Source organism: Ovis canadensis, chromosome 9 (genome assembly GCF_042477335.2).
Source record: "Ovis canadensis isolate MfBH-ARS-UI-01 breed Bighorn chromosome 9, ARS-UI_OviCan_v2, whole genome shotgun sequence".
Lineage (NCBI taxonomy): Eukaryota > Metazoa > Chordata > Mammalia > Artiodactyla > Bovidae > Ovis > Ovis canadensis.
Window position 1 is genome coordinate 104,101,912 of NC_091253.1, and position 10,293 is coordinate 104,112,204.

The 10,293-nt window shown below is 49.1% G+C and overlaps 1 protein-coding gene and 1 long non-coding RNA gene across 3 annotated transcripts in view; both read right to left on the reverse strand.

Annotated features, from left to right (window-relative positions):
- The window catches only part of ENPP2 (ectonucleotide pyrophosphatase/phosphodiesterase 2), a 149,645-nt gene extending 149,034 nt beyond the window's left edge, over positions 1 to 611 (reverse strand). The window contains exon 1 of one of the 2 annotated variants that reach the window (XM_069600741.1): positions 253 to 611. The gene's annotated coding sequence lies outside the window, so the exon portion shown is untranslated. The remainder of the gene's footprint in view (positions 1 to 252) is intronic. The other variant, XM_069600736.1, reaches the window with a different exon arrangement.
- A 660-nt stretch (positions 612 to 1,271) lies between these two features.
- Positions 1,272 to 6,699, reverse strand: LOC138446023 (uncharacterized). The gene is made up of 3 exons (XR_011259098.1): positions 6,508 to 6,699; positions 4,291 to 6,251; positions 1,272 to 2,968 (listed from the first exon to the last, which is right to left on the reverse strand). It is a non-coding gene; the product is annotated as an uncharacterized lncRNA (long non-coding RNA).
- Between the last annotated feature and the right edge of the window lie 3,594 nt (positions 6,700 to 10,293).

A 10,293-nucleotide genomic window follows, 5' to 3' on the forward strand; every position in this document is an offset into this window, starting at 1 on the left:
TCCCACTCCGCCCCTTCCCACCCCTTTAGGTCGTCACAAAGCACTGGGCTGGGTGCCCTGTGTTTTGTTTGTGTGAGTTTAGCCTTTTTAGATTCTACACATAAGCGAACATTATGTAGTCCTTGTTTTCCTGTCTGATTGATTTTGTTGTTGTTCAGCCACTAAGTTGTGTCTGACTCTCTGCAACCCATGGACTGCAGCATGCCAGGCTGCCCTGTCCGTCACCGACTCCCGGAGTTTGCCCAAACTCACGTCCATCGAGTCGGTGATGACAACCAAGCGTCTCATCCTCTGTCGTCCCCTTCTCCTCCTGCCCTCAGTCTTTCCCAGAATCAGGGTCCTTTCAAATGAGTCAGTTCTTCACATCAGGTGGCCAAAGTGTTAGAGTTTCCGCTTCAGCCTCAGTCCTTCCAGTTTCATAATACCCTCAAGTTTGCAATGGAATGTTATTCAGCCACAAAAAGAAAAGAAATTCTTCCATTTGCAACAACTTAGGGGAAACCTACTCATTCTTGAATAGAAACGTCTCCAATCTGAGTTCTGTATGCGCTCTCTTTCCCAGTTAAATTGTACCAGATGAATATGCAAGCTTTCTTGACCTCAGAGTTTCTGTTATCATTGCGCTTTCTCTGTGTATCATCTCTTGCTTGGATTCTTCTCTCTCACAAGACATTGGCGCTGTTCAGCGCTCAGTGCAGTGCCTGCCGCGTCGTGAGCACTCAGTGAATATTTGTTCTACTGAGTTGCTTTTTCCAGGCCCAGGTCACTACAGGTGGCTTTATAACCTCTTTGCCTCTGTTTAAAAGAGCCTAAAAACACCAGAGGTGGGGTATATAACTCAACTTGACTGTTCAACTAATTCGGTACCAACCAACCAACCAATGAAATTGGCTAGGATGGGTACCAGCAACTTTACAGTTTTCCTCAATATGGGAAAAAGATATGTTTAATAGACATATTTATAAGGGGAACATAGTTAAAGAATCTGTGTGCCATTTCCTATCTGGGGCATCTGGCCGGCAAACACAGAGCATCCTACAGGTAAAGCCATTTCCCACGGGGCTACAGGACCAAGACCTGCACATATAGAATATTCTCAGCAATGATTCCCCAGAGCAAACTCAATTAGAAGGGAAAACAGCTCCTTGTTTGGGCACTCTGGCGACTGAAGCTTATAAGGCATGCATCCCCCAGGTGATAGATGGCATATCTTTTACTAGACGTGTTTTGGGGCATGTATTTTCTCAACAGGGAAATTAGTAAGAGAAAAATAACAGTAAACACCATCATTTATTGCCCATCACACTCGCGCCAGGCCTGTGGCTGAATTCTCCCAACAGTCCTACGCGTCATGTCCGTTAACCTAAGTCCCACACATGCAGGTGTTGACAGAGCCAGAATACAGTCAGATCTGTTTATTATTAATTCTACAATCTTAACCTTAAGACTAGAGATCACGGACCTTCCCCTAATTAGAAAAAGTAAAAAATACTGAAATACTGCAGTGAAACCTCTCTCTTTAGAGCTCGGGGTTTTGAATACTCTGCCAGCTTTCTCCCTGATCTTTCTTCTCCTCCAGGAATTTGAATCCCTGATATTTAATTGAATTCTTATGGTCTTCTAGAAAAAGACCACAGTTCCCATCTTCCTTTGCAGTTAGCTTTGGCCATAACTAAATTTTGACTAATGTGATACAAGCAGAAATGGGGTATGCAATTTCTTTGAAGTATTCTCAAAAAGAAGGGGGCAAATCATTCTTCATCACTCCCCTCCATTCTGCTGGCTAGAATTTGTCATCCCTATAGTTCCAGCAGCCGTTTTGGAATGGGAGCCGTAAGCAGCAGGGCGATAAGAAAGGCGTCTAGACCAGCTGCAGCGTGGGGGGCTGGCTTCCACCCACAGACCCTCAAGTGCGGGGTGAAAACACGTCTCTACTTGTCTAAGCTGCTGCCCTTTATTTCCTGTTTCCCACAGTTGGGTCTAGTTGCCTCATGCCGTCCTATGTGTTATGAAATCTTTCTCGTATTGTTGTTACACGGTTTTCATGTTCAATATTAAGTTCCTCGAGTTAAACTGGTATTGGGCGTGCTAAATACACAGGTAGAGATGACCAAGAGCGGACTTCCCTGGCCAGCCAGTGGAAGGACTCCACACTTCCAACACAGGGGTGCGGGTTCAATCCCTGGTCAGGGAACCAGGGTCCCACACGCCAGTTAGTGTGGCCAAAATTTTTTTAAAAAGAAAAACGAGAAATGACTAAGGTGCAGCGCTACTTCAAGGAAGCTTCCATTCAGAAGAGGCGAGCAGGGGCTTCCCTGGCGGCCCATGGTCAGGACGCTGAGCTTCCAGGGCATGGGGTAGGGTTCAGTCCCTGGTCAGGAAATTTAGACACCAGGCTCTGCTCAGCCGAAAAGGTATTTAGAAAAGACGAAAGGAGCTGAGGAGAGGAGGCATGCCCCTGAGACTAAAGCAGATGGAAAGCCTGGCCTGTGAGCAGAGAAGTCCTATGTACACTGTATTTGGGGGTGTCTGTAATGCTTATATCTAGCTCCCTGCATGGATGAAGGAGAAAGCACAGAAGGAGTACTTTTCCTGAGGCCTTTTTGCTTTTCACCCTGGCGTACCGCAGGTGCTCAACAGTTTGGCAATAAATACAGTCTTCAGTTGGTCCGCTGTACTGAAGCAAAAGTGGAGCGCTGGCTGGTGTCTGGTCGGCTCTGCAAGTTCCATCCCTTCATCCTTCTGTGCAGAAGGAAGACGAAGATTCCTGACGAGGCGCCCCAGGCCCCCTGTCCCTTCTCCGGGGAGAGAGAGAGGCAGGGCCCTGTTCCTCCCTGGGCACAGTACACTCGCAGGCTGTCCTTAGAGGTCGTGGCGGGGTGCTCCTCGGGCCTGAGGATACAGCTGTGGGCTCTGGATCCAGCTCCTGTCAAGTTCCCGTGCCCTCAGTTTCCTGGGCCATGAGTCCCTTAATCAGCAACAATGAATTAATCAATTATACCAAGAAGATTTGATCCATACAAGATGTATTATTTAAAGTAACCCCAATCTAATATTGCATGCAAACAATTAGGATTTTTTTAAGCTACCATCATGTGATAATCTAAAAGTTGGCTCGGGGTGGAATTCTCCATTATCTTTCATCTTTCTGCACAGGCGCTTGTATGTCGTGCCTAAGGTCATAAATGAAAAGGGCCTCTCTGGGAACAGAAGTGCCTTTAGCAAGCACAGCTGATCCTGTTGATAAGCATAGCCAACACGCTTAATGTCGTGTGGTTCCCCTTGATCCCAAGTCAAAATGCTTCCTTTTATCCGAGTCCAAACAATTTGTCTATGTCCACTGGAAGACAGGGATTCAGCACCATCCATCCCCTCTTGTAACACGCTTGAAATCCTCTTTACAGTAAATCTCTGCCTAAAGCTAGCAAAGCATCATGTTTTTTCCCCTTTTAGAGCTTTTACAATGTGTACACATTTCCAAAATAAGACATTCTACGTCAACTCTAGGCTGTAACTAAGGGCTTAGTAAACAAAACAGTCAGGGCTGGTTAACAGAGTTTAGTGCCAAAAAATTTAAAAATCACTGTCTTTATCAAACAATGAGACCCTGAGTGAATGGAAAGTTTTAAGGTTTTGGATTCTTCAAGCTGGTTTTCATTTTGGTAGAAGAACTTGTATTTATTTACCTATTAAAGGTAAACTGTAATAAAATAAACACCCCCCAGCTTCTCCCCTTCTTGAACTGAGTCGACTGTCTGAAACTTCACATTATGGGCTGAATTTTGTCCCCTCAAAATTCACATGCTCAAGCGCTAAGTCCTCAGGCCTCAGAATGGGACTGTATTTGGAGATGGGGCCTTAAAGGAGGTGACAAAGGTCAGACAAGGACAGATGGGTGGGCCCCAATCCAACATGACTGGTGTCACCGTAGGAACAGGTCAGGACACAGGCCGCACACAGGGATGACCTGTGGAACCAGAGAGAAGGCGGCCGTCTGCGAGCCCAGGAGGAAGGTCTGCGAGAAACAGCCTTGCTGACACCTTGACTCTGCACTTCTCGCCTCCAAAACGGAGGGAAAATAAAGCTCTGCGGTTCAAGCCACTGAGTCTGCAGTGCTTTGTTATGGCAGTGGTGATAAACTAATACACTTTGAATATTCTGACTCAGATTTACACGAATGGTGAGTCTCCAGAGTCTCTCGGAGCTTAGCACATTGCCTTGGACATAATAAATACCCCATCTGTGTTTGTCAAATGAACGAATGAATTTAAAACTGGAAGCAGCACTCACCAGACTTCCCGTGCTTGATCCTCTGTGCGGTGATGCGTGGGAATGAAGACACTGGGCTGTCCTCTTACCCTCCCCTTTCCCCCTCGGTCTCAGCCCAGCATTTCCATCTGGGTTTGTTCAGTCTGTGATGAGAACCAACACTTTCACTGTGTTGTTTGCTTACATGTTCTAGATTCATCTAGAATTAGATCCACTCATACCCCAAAGATGGTGAAGGACACGGAAGCCTGGCGCGTGGCAGCCCGTGGGGTCGCAAAGAGTAAGACAGGACTCAGTGGCTGAGCAACAGCAGCAATACCCGGAGTCATGACGTGACCTGAGCCTCTTGCACGCGGTCTCACAGGGTGCTGGAATAGCGGCGGAAACGCAAGAATCGACATCCAAGCGCCAAGGGAATGGATCCTTGGATCAGTTCCGAGGGAACTAGTTCCAGACTTGAGGGACTGGCGGGGCGGGAAGACTCGTCCAGCTCCTGGGGCTGTGTTCCGCCGTCCCATTGCTTCTCTCTAGGCTTCATGAGCTGAGAATTCACTGGCCTCCTTCCTTCTGGTCCAAACAGGAAGAGTCTCACTTGCAACACGTCTCTTGAGGAACTCTTCCCTTCCCACTTTGCATCTATGAGCACACCTCCATAGGGCTGTGTAGCTACGTGAGAATAGGACCCATCTCACATTAACCTTTGCGTGTGGTGCCAGGCCCACGGAGTTTCAATCGAGCTGCTGGTCTTGTTTATATGGATGAACAGGGACTTCCCTGGGGGTCCGACGGCTAAGACTTGGCTTCCCAACTTGGTGGGGAAGATTCGCTCCCTGGTCGTGGAGCTATGATTCCACGTGCCTCGAGGCCAAAACGTGAAATAGAAGCAGCATTGTAACGAGCTTGATAAAGACCTTAAAAAACGGTCCACACCAAAAAAAAAAAAAAAAAATCATTAAAGGAAAATAAAATTGATGGATGAACAAAGATCTATTCAAATTATAACAACATCCACTCAGCCAATTACTTGCTCAGGGCATCGTTGCTCAGGCCCTGAAGCAGGCGTGCTGAGTGAGAAGGGCCGTCAAGGAGCTCAGGCCACGGGAAAGCAGTCAGGGCGGGGCACAGCACGCGACGTGGCGTCGGTCCCAATGTGCGTGACTGTTAACGAGAACATAGCAAAAGGGAAAACCAAGCTACAGCAGCGTAAGGACTCCCATCTACCTCTCTCCCCAGCCTGGCTGCCCTTCGGCTTCAGTGCTGCTGCTGGTGGTGACGGCTTCGTCTCCAAAGCAGGTCTGACTCTCTGTGACCCCATGGACCGCAGCCCCCCGGGCTCCTCTGTGCATGGGACTCTCCAGGCACGAACCCTGGGGTGGCTGCCATCTCCTTCACCAACTGCAGCATTCCTGCAGTACATGGCTCCTTACAAAGAACATATATTCAACGCGTAAAGCTTTGTAAGTCCCATTGTTTGAACGTTTTACAAGCCCAGCTTAAGTTTTACTTATCCTCTTGGGAAGATATTCCCAGATGGCCCCAGGGCTGTATTTTCTCCACACCTTCCTGACGGTCTTCACCACGCACTAGCAGCGACTCCGAGCCCACCTGCGGGGGCGCTTTAGTCTCGTGCTTGAAGCCCCGTGTGAGCCATGCGCGGCTTCTGTGCTTACACCTGCCTTAGAGACCACAGCTTCTTGAAGGCGAGAAAGATACAGACTCACAGAATGCTAGAAACAAGGGCTGCAGTGGTGATTTGATTCAGCTGCATCTTTTACAGATGAGAAAACCCAGGGTCAAGGATGTCACCAGTCAGGCAGGCCCTTAGGAACAGAGAGGCTTAGCGGAAGAGCGAAACTGGAATCCAATATCAAACTGACCTGAGACGCTCTCGGGAGGCTGACGGCCCTGATCTCCTTTCCTGATCTCTTCCTGGGCTCTTTCTTTTGGCTTCTAATATCCTCTCTCTCTCTTGAATCTGCTCCCTATAAAACAAAATAAAAATTTTGTCCCTAAGGAAAAGCCATCCTTCTGTGTGTGTTTTATGTGTACGTAAGTGTGCATGCCCACGGTAAAGTACTATAGAAACTTAGGGTTTCGTCAGGCTGGGATTCTCTCCACATCCTTCGGAATCAGATGGCCTAGCTTCAAGTCACGGATCATTCTCCAGGGTGAGGATTAATTCAGGTCGTCTCCAAGTCTCAGTTTCCTTATCTGAAAAATAAAAATGAGCATACCTACCTCTTTTGATTTCTTAAAAGACCAGACTTTTAAAGCATTAGTATAATGCTTGGCAAAAAGTAAATGCTCACGACATTTACAGCTATTCTGAAATTAAATGCCACCCTTGCTAGGACTTTGATTTGAATCCTATGAAAAGTAGAGGAAACCGCTGTAGGAAAGCCCGTGATGTGTTGAATCACCATGGAAACTACTCACAAGCACTCACAGTTCAAACCTCAGCACTCATTTATTTTTTTTTTAAAGTGTTAAGTTACAAAACTCCTTCCTTTCCAGTTAGAACTGAAGACTACCAGAGACGTGCCTTAACTTGGTTACACTGGTTCTCTCAGAAAGGACCTCAGGGCGTTTATTTTTGTTTTCATGTTTGGAGGACATGCGTCAAGGTGAAAGCACTATTCATCACATCCATTGCCCTTTCCACTTGTGTACAAAAACAGGAATCCATTAATTTCCTTCAGATCCCAACCAGTCGAGTCCTCCTGGCAGCCCGGAAGGTTTCTAAGGACTTTCCTTTGTCAATGATGTCATTAAAAGCCTTGCAAGTTTCCTTCCTCCTGCTTGTCTTTCTTAAGAGCAGAACATTCAATTTATTGCCCTTTTTCTTCCCTGCTGGATAAATAAAAATTTATGGTAAAACTATGGAAAATAACCCCCATGACTGTCTTCCTTCAGGTCTGCCAAAACAAAATGAAAGGTCTCCACAGAACTTGCGGGGCATGCAAACGAGTCCTACAACGTGGGCCTGTGGGTTAGCGCGTGTCTGGGTTAGAGCAGATTGTGGCAAGGCTCTCTCGCCGGAGATTTCTGTCATGGACTGATGATCTTGTAGGGAGCTGCTAAACCCTTTTCCTCTCCCACCTGAAGCTCCAGACAATTCAGAGGTGCTCACGGTGGTACTGTACTGAAAACAGTTGGGATCAAGGGACCTGTGTGTTGCTACCTGCGAGTGATGACTTTGCTAGTGTGGAACGAGGAGTGACTGTAGAAGGGGAAGGAAAGCGATTTCTCCTGCTGCTCCCGTGTCCCCATCTCAGCCGGGTGGTGTGGGCATCCTTTGCCTGGTAGGGAGAGAGTTCCAGGATGAGCTCTACAAAGACGATGAGGTACAGTGGGGGATTTAGTCTTTGAGGGCAATTATCAATATGTAAGCAAACCTCTCATACATTTGACTGCTTAAAGCTTCATGCAGTTCACCCTCAGGTCCCTCCACCAGGGCAGGGACTCTCAAAAATGTGATCAGATCACTCAGATGTTTGCTAAACATACAGATTCCCAGGTCTTGCCTCTGAAAGACGGATTTGGTGGGGCTCAGAAATCTGAATTTTTGCTAAGTGATCTAGGTAAGATTTGTGGTACAGGTGCTCAGACCACACTTAGGAAAGGGCTTCCCAGACAAGTGTGGCAGGCTTCAAGCCTCCCCTCACAGATTGCACAAGCCCAGGTCCTCACCCTCACTCTTGGCAGCCTGTCTCCCTGGAAATGAGCCTCTTAACGTGGCAGAGCGGGTAGCAACTGGAAATCTCTCCTGGAAAGACTTTTTATTTTCATGGAGGACCAAGGGGTCACTGGTTTAGGAAAACACCTTCACGTGAAAGGCCGTTGTGACCATTTCAGCAGGTGAGGGGGCCCCATGGGGGGCTGAGCACGTTGTTGGGGAGCTCCACTGGGGAGTCGCTACAGGCCAGCCCCCCAGGCAGGGCGGGGCAGAGAGGCCGCTCCAGGCAGTCTGTCTGGATCCGGGGAACCCCGAGGGAGCCCAGTGCCCGGCCCTGGGCATTGCTGCCTGTCTGCCTGGGGATCTCAGGCTTCCCGTCCTTAAGTCCCACAGTCTCCGCAGAGAAGCCACTTCAGCTTCACACGGAAGGTGCGCCCCTCCTCACGGTCTGCCCAGCAGCGCTGAGCCTCAGGCTGGGCTCGGCGGCGGCGGCGGCGGCGGCTATGGGTGGGTTTCCTCTGCAGCTGCTCTTGTTCTGGCCCCCCTGGGCCTCAGTTGCCGCACTCAGGGTCTCCGACCTTCTGACCTTCCGTGTGGCTTGCAGGATGCTTAGCTGTAGCACGTGGGGTCAGTTTCCGGACCAGGGATGGAACCCTGGACCCCTGCACTGGGAGGGTGGCGTCTCAGTCCCTGGACACCAGGGAAGTTCCTGCAGTTTCTGTGTGTGTGTGTGTGTGTGTGTGTTTTTAATTGGAGCATAACTGCTTTCCAGTTCTGCGTTGGTTTCTGCCCTACACCAGCAGGAGTCGCCACAGGCGTCCGCAGTCCCCTCCCTCCGGAACCCCCATCCCCCACCCCTCCACCCCGCAGGGGGTCACGGAGCAGAACACCACTGATCCCTGGAAAGCCCAGGAAAGGGGAAAAGTGACGGCGTCCTCTGTTCTGTGCTTGACTTTCCCCCGGCATTTGACGGAGGACAAGAAAACTACTGAAGATTACTCCCCCTGCGCTGAAGACACCTAAACTCATGATTGGTTAATGCGGATTGTACAGATGTGATGTGTTGCTTTTGCACATCAAAGGCTGTTAAGATGTGCAGGGTTCCAATCTGGTGTGCAGAAGCACCCACTAACTCCCACACTGAGCTGAGTATTCAAAACCCATATTGCAGTTTGAACTTCCTAACAGCCCTGTCCTGAGTAGGAGATGTTATTGTGCTCATTTGAGAGACGAAGAAAGCGAGGTTTGAATGGATGTGAGTGACTTGATGAAGTCACACACCTGGAAAAGAGCTGGAATTTGTCCTTGTGACTTCAATGCCCATATTCTTACCATTACACCATGCTGCCCCTCCCTTAAGCATGTTAAAATTTATTTAATTACGAGGGACTAACTTGCAAGTCCCCAGGCCTGAACTGCTGGAGTGGACCCTCTATAAAAGCCTTAAGTACCGAAAACCTACACTGCATGGCTACGTCAGAGACAATACTTCTCCAGAATTGTGAGCATAATTTAATCAAAACCACACTGTACCCAAAGAGCAAACAGATATTCACAAAGTGTTTAACACTCTGGAGAAGGGTACACTGCAACATAAAACCAATCCAAGCAACATGCTTAAAACCGCATTGGCAAACATCACCCTGTATTCAACCAGAAACAGGATGAGTTTTAATTCCAGGGCATTAGTTCAGATCTGTTCTAGATTTGAGCTGATGGAAAATCGTTCCCTCCTGACAGCCACTCGGTGGCCACGTTCACTCTCAGTAAATTGGCGCTCCCAGGAGGCGGTACTGCTGCGCACAGACCCCCAGGCCCGGCCTCTGCAGGACACATGGCAGGGCTGGGGAAACCCAGGACAGAAATCCGCTTCCTTGCAAAACATTCCCTAAAGGGACCCCATGCTTAAGGCAAAACAGATGCTCCCGAGAAACAGCCTCAGGCCCAGGGAAGCTCCCCGAACCCTCCGTTTGCCCAGGTCTCCGCTCTTTCCAACCCTCTTCTGCGTCTACGCAGCCACGTCCGCGCAGACACACGCGCGCAGAGACCAGTAGTCCGTGACGGGCCTCCTCGAGGTAAAACCTCAGAAGGACGGGCAGTCTTGGCATTGGCACCGAACTGGTCGTGTGGGACCCTATCCAAGAGTAACACAAACAGCTGCCCCTGCTGAGCACTGGCCGTGCCAGACCCTGGGCCGTGTGCTTCCTGTGGGTGGGAGGGTGAGGAAAAGGAGGCGCACAGAGGGCGTTACTGCCAGGATCCCGCGTCTAGCAAACAGTGGTCCCAGGATGCAAACCAGCTCTGTCGGACTCAGAAATCTGAGCTCTAAATCCCCAGACTACACAGCC